This window comes from Mustela nigripes, chromosome 3, assembly GCF_022355385.1.
Source record: "Mustela nigripes isolate SB6536 chromosome 3, MUSNIG.SB6536, whole genome shotgun sequence".
Classification (NCBI taxonomy): domain Eukaryota; kingdom Metazoa; phylum Chordata; class Mammalia; order Carnivora; family Mustelidae; genus Mustela; species Mustela nigripes.
In genome coordinates this window covers 95,929,264-95,935,263 of record NC_081559.1, presented here as the reverse complement: position 1 = coordinate 95,935,263, position 6,000 = coordinate 95,929,264, and the positions used below count along the sequence as shown (strand labels likewise).

Here is a 6,000-nt window from a genome sequence, read left to right as displayed (position 1 = left end):
CTTCATCAAAATAAAAATCTTCCTCACAGTGAAGGAAACAATTAAGACTGAAAGGCAACCTATGGAATGGGAGAAGAAATTTGCAAATAACATATCTGATAAAGTTTTGCAATATAAAGACCTTATAGAACTCAACACTTAAAAAATAAATAATCCAATTAAAAATGGGCAGAAGAGGGGCACCTGGGTGGCTCAGTCGGTTAAAGCCTCTGCTTTCGGCTCAGGTCATGATCCCAGAGTCCTGGGATCGAGCCCCACATTGTGCTCTCTGCTCGGTGGGGAGCCTACTTCTCCCTCTCTCCCTGCCTGCCTCTCTGCCTACTTGTGATCTCTGTCTGTCAAATAAATAATAAATAAAATCTTAAAAAAAAAATGGGCAGAAGACACCAACAGACATTTCTCCAAAGAAAACATACAGATGGCCAAAAAATGCATGAAAAGATGTTCAACATCACTTATCACCAGGGAAATGCAAATGAAAAACACCATGAGATATCACCTCACACCTGTCAGAATGGCTAAAATTAACAACTCAAGAAATAACATGTGTTGGCAAGGATGCAGAGAAAGGGAATGCTCTTGCACTGTTGGTGAGAATGCAAACTAGTGCAGCCACTCTGGAAAACAGTATTTCCTCAAAAAGTTAAAAACAGAATTACTCTATAATCTAGCACTCACACTCCTAGGTGTTACTCAAAGAATACAAAAATACTAACCCAAAGGGATACATGAATCCCCATGTATATATGAGCATTATCCACAGGAGTCAAATTATGGAAACAGCCCAACTGTCCAACAGTTAATGAATGGATAAAGAAGATGTGAGATATATATATATATATATATGCCTGGTATAATAGTACTCAATCATGAAAAGGAATGAAATCTTGCCATTTGCAACAATATGGATGGAGGTAGAGACTGTAATGCTAAGTGAAATACATCAGAGAAAGACAAATATCATATGATTTCACTTATACGTGGAATTTAAGAAACAAAACAAATGACCAAAGGAAAAAAGGATAGAGAGAGAGAGAGAGAGAGGCAAACCAAGAAACAGACTCTTAACTATAGAGAACAATCTGATGGTTACCATAGGAGAGGTGGGGGGGGGGAATGGGTTAAATGGGTGATGGGGATTAAGGAGTGCACTTGTTGTAATGACCACAGGGTGCTGTATACAACTGTTGAATCATTATATTGTACACCCCAAACTAATATTACACTATATGTTAACCAACTGGAATTTAAATAAAAACTTTAAAAAATTCCAATGGCATTTTACATAGAATAGAAAAAATAAGCTTAAAATTTGTATGGACCCACAAAAGACCCCAAATAGCTAAAGCAATCTTAAGAAAGAACAAAGCCTGAAGCATAATGCTTCCTCATTCAAACCATACTACAAAGCTATAATAATCAAAACTGTATGATACTGGCATAAAAACAGACACACAGACAAATGTAAGAGAATCAAGAGTCCAGAAATAAACCTTCCAGCATACAGTCAACTAATATTTGACAAGGGAGCCAGGACTACTGAATGGAGAAACAATAGTATTTTTAATAAGTGGTATTGAAAAAACTATTGCACATGCAAAATAAACTAACTGGACTTCACGGTTACACCACTCAAAAAAATTAACCTGAAATGGATTAAAGCTTGAATGTAAGATATGAAAACTGTAAAACCCCTGGAAAAAAACAGTGAAAAAGCTCCCTGATATGGGTCTTGGCAATGATTTTTTGGAAATGTCACCAAATGCAGAAGCAACAAAAGCAAAAATAAACAAATAGAACCACATCAAATAAAAATCTTTTGCAAAACAAAAGAAACAATCCACAAAATGGAAAGGCAATCTATAGAACAGGAGAAAATACTTGCAAGCCTATATCCAATAGGGATTAATATTCAAAATACATATGAAACTCACACAACTCAATAGCAAAAAATATTTATGATCATTAAAAAATTATCAAAGGACCCAAATAAAGATTTTTTTCCAAAGAGGACATACAGATGGCCAACAGGTTCATGAACAGGTGCTCCATATCACCCATCATCAGGAAAATACAAATCAAAACCACAATGAGCTATTGTCTCACACCTGTTAGAATGACTGGTATCAAAAAGAGAGAACAAATGCGAGGGGGAATATGAGGGAAACTCTTGTACAGTGTTGGTAGGAATTGGTGCAACCACTATGAAAAATTATGGTAGTTCCTCAAAAACTTAAATATATGTGTGTGTGTGTGTGTGTGTGTGTGTGTGTGTGTGTGTGAGATAACTACCATCTGATCCCGTAATTCCACTTCTGAATATTTAATCAAAGTAGAAAGAGAATAAAGGTATCTGCATCCCCATATTCATTGCAGTATTATTTACAATAGCCAAGACATGGAGACAACCTAAGAGTCTGACAATGAATAAATGGCTAAAGAAGATGTGGTGTATATTTACAATGGAATGTTATCCCACCTTGAGAAAGAAGGAAACCCTCCTGTTTGAAACAGCATTGATGGATCTTAAAGGTATTATACTAAGGGAAATAGATCAGAGAAAGACAAATACTGAATGATCTCATTTATATGTGGAGTTTAAAAAAGCTGAGCTCATAGAAAGAAAGAAGGGTGGGTGACAAGGAGTGGAGGATGGGCAAATGTTGGTCAGAGTACAAACTTCCTGGTAGAAAATCAGTAAGTTCTGGGGATCTAATGCACTACAAGGTGACTATAGCTAACATTACTTATTGTATACATGGAAGTTGCTAACAGAGTAAATCTTGAATGTGCTTGACACACACGCACACAAACATACGCACACACGAAGATAATTATGTGAGGTGAAGGAAATGTTAGCTAACCCTGTGGTGGTCTTGTTTTACAATATATGTGTATCAGCTCATGGTGAATATCTTCAACTTACAGAATGTTATGTCTGGATGACATTTCAATAAAGCTGGGAAAAAATAAACATTAACTGAGTTAGTATTTGTTAAGCACTCAACAGCTAAAACGTGTTGTTTTAAATAAGTAAAATAAAGGCACATATGGTTCAGGAGCAAAAACAGACATGAAGCCTGGCAATGTGAGCCATGTGAGAAGTGCTGTGATCGAGATGTGTTCTAGAAGCCAAAGAGGGAAGAGACTATAGGGCCCCATCAGAAGGTCACGGAACACTTTTCAGAGAAGTGGGGGAGGAGGGTCCTGTAACTGCATTTTGCAGGATAAGCAGCAGTCCTCCGGAGACCAAGGAGGAAGCAGAGACTGTAATATCTAGGCATTTAAGTTTCCCTTCTTAGTTTGGTGTCTCCATCTTCTCCTAGGTCCTCCCAGACCAGGGGGAGAGACAAACCCTAATGCAAGAAGGACCCCTCAGCTGGGCTGAAAAAGAGGAGCTCAGTGTTTCACTTTCAAAATGTCATCCTTGATTTGTCCATCCTGGGACAATTGGTCAGCTGGCTCCTAACTTCCCTCAGGTTTCAGCCCTGACCTGCATGAGGAGGCCGGTTTCAACCAGAGCTGGGCTGACCGCTGAGCCCCGTGAAACCTATGGAACAGCCACTTCTTCCTAAGTCTCCAGAGCCCTGCCTTGCAGGGATGAGGAGCAGAGCAGTGTCTGGAGTGGTGAAGGAAGGGAGACCCTCACTGAATTCCAGCCTTCTCTGACTTCCCTGAAGGGTTTCCTTCCAAAGAACCAAAGCCCAGCCTGAAGGAACCAAGTCTGATGTGTACGGGATAAGAGGAATCAGAAACCTCTCTTTTCATTGTAATCCTCCTGTGTGTCCCTGTGAAGAGAATTTTCTAGACCGAGCAACAACAGCAGGATCTCACTTCCTCTTCTGAAGCCTCACAGGTAAGAAGACTCCAGTCTTTCTCCTTTGTGGCAGAATTCTTGTAACAGGAACTGTGGGCCATCTCCATTCCATTCCCTACTTGGGGTGAGATTCTTCTACCCACTGTGTTTCCCATTTCTGCCAGGCGGATTCTTTTGTAACAATCCCTGCACCAATTAACTCATGTCCCACAGCAGCAAAAATAGGGGGACAGATGGATAAGTAAAACAGATGGAAAAGCCTAGCATCGCTAGGCTTTGTCTCGAAGAGACTGGTTCTCAGACCTTAGAGGTTGGCGCCCATCAGAAAGAAGTAATACCAGATTAACATGTTCACCTAGAATTTAGTAATTAGATAGCTACAAGTTAGTACCTGCTTACTGTACCTAAGAAACGTTGGCCTTGGGTGCTGCAGACTTATAGCATTCCAATACCCCCACAAGTGGAGCATTTCTTTCATAGCCAACCATGTTTACTGAGTTCCCCAAGTATGTGTGCAGCATGAACGCAGTAAGTATAGCATCAGTAGCTTGGTTCTTTGTAGTCCTGAGACACCCTTTTTTTTTGGCACCTGAATTTCCTCTCTCCCCTACCCTGTTACCCTGTTCTGGAAATTGAAGAACAGTTCCATGCATAGCTGATGCCCATTCTGCTCCATTTCCATTGGAATTTGTCTCATCAGTACCTCTTGTGAACCATAAGCCCTAGTTTTATGGTTCTCAGCTGTGGTCACCAGAACAGCTACATCAGCATCAGCTGGAAGGGACTTGATAGAAATACAGATTCAGGGCCTCACCCCCCACCTATTGAATAGGAAACTCTAGGACAGAGCCCAGAAATCTGTATTTTAATAAGTCTACTACTATTGATTGTAGGATGCAAACTCAAGTTTGCGACTCTCTGATCTAGTCTTGGGTGTCAAGGACACAATGATACATATGTCAGGCTTTGTGAGCTGTATATTTTTGTCACAACTTAACACTGCTGTTGTGCTGTGAAAACAGCCATAAATATAAGGTAAGATGAATGAACCTGACTGTGTTTTAATGAAACTTGATTTACAGAAATAAGCAGGAGGCCATATCTGGTCCCTGGGAGGTAGTTTGCCAACCTCTGAGAGTTTTAAATAGCGTTTCATCCATCAGAATTTCTATTTAAGCGTGTCTCTGATCCTGGGTTCTCTTGGAGCCCATATTCTTTATGTTTATTCTGTGGAAATTATATTTACACCACAGTACAAAAGAAAAAAATATAACTATTAAGAAAAGTACAAAGCCTAGCTTTTCCGAAGGCCTGGAAAGCATGTAACAGCTCCATTTTACCAGAAGGAAACTGAGGCACAGGACATGATTGAGGCCTGCCCTGCTGCTCAGTCAACACTGTGTTGCTTGAGAACCATGTTCCCCCTTTTCTATGAAATCTGATAGGAACAGCGCCTACCAGAGTTGTGTGACAGTAACCCAGGACCTGTAATTACGTTCAGCCACACTGCTCGTTCCAGGTGACTCACTTTCCATGATCCAGATATCTACACTCTGCTACCTCCTCTTATCTGGGGGCACACAACCAAGAAACAATGAAAACAGACAAAGTAGTTAATCATTGGCTTAGGTATTTCCCTGGATTTTATCAATCAATGATCCATCTGGATATCCTATTCTGTTTACAGAACAGCTGGTACTCTTTCCTCACCATTAGTAAAGCGTGAGTATTGTCAACAGGATAGGGACAGGTTTGGTCTAACCAGGATGGCATCTAGGTCTCCTCTGAAGACTTTGGGCTATGGTGATCCTCCAAAATCAGGGGAGGGGGTTGGGTGAAGCTTCAGGCCAAAAACATAGTGATCAAGAAAATTAGAAATGAATGTGCCTGGGCTATACAACACTAAATGCTTGTGTGGAATGCCATGACTTAACAACTGCTGATGGGAAAAGATGAAAAGATACAGAGCCTTTTCTTCTTGCTTTTTGAATTAGCATAAACTAGATTATCTCAGAGTAACAAACAGACCCCAGGTTTCAGTGGCTTTAATGCAGCAAAGGATTTGGGGTGATGCAAGTGCTTCTTTAAGGCAGCTTTCCTTGTGTGGCAGCTGCAAGTCAGGCGGTTTTAATCCCACAGCTCTGCCCCTAAAAAAAAGCCTCCACAGGATCTCATGCCCCAGC

At 40.4% G+C, this 6,000-nt stretch overlaps 1 long non-coding RNA gene across 1 annotated transcript in view; it reads left to right on the top strand.

Annotated features, from left to right (window-relative positions):
• Positions 1-3,337: 3,337 nt before the first annotated feature.
• Positions 3,338-6,000, top strand: part of LOC132013060 (uncharacterized) — a 116,407-nt gene continuing 113,744 nt past the window's right edge. Inside the window, exon 1 of the long non-coding RNA XR_009402864.1 lies at positions 3,338-3,856. This is a non-coding gene — a long non-coding RNA (uncharacterized LOC132013060). The remainder of the gene's footprint in view (positions 3,857-6,000) is intronic.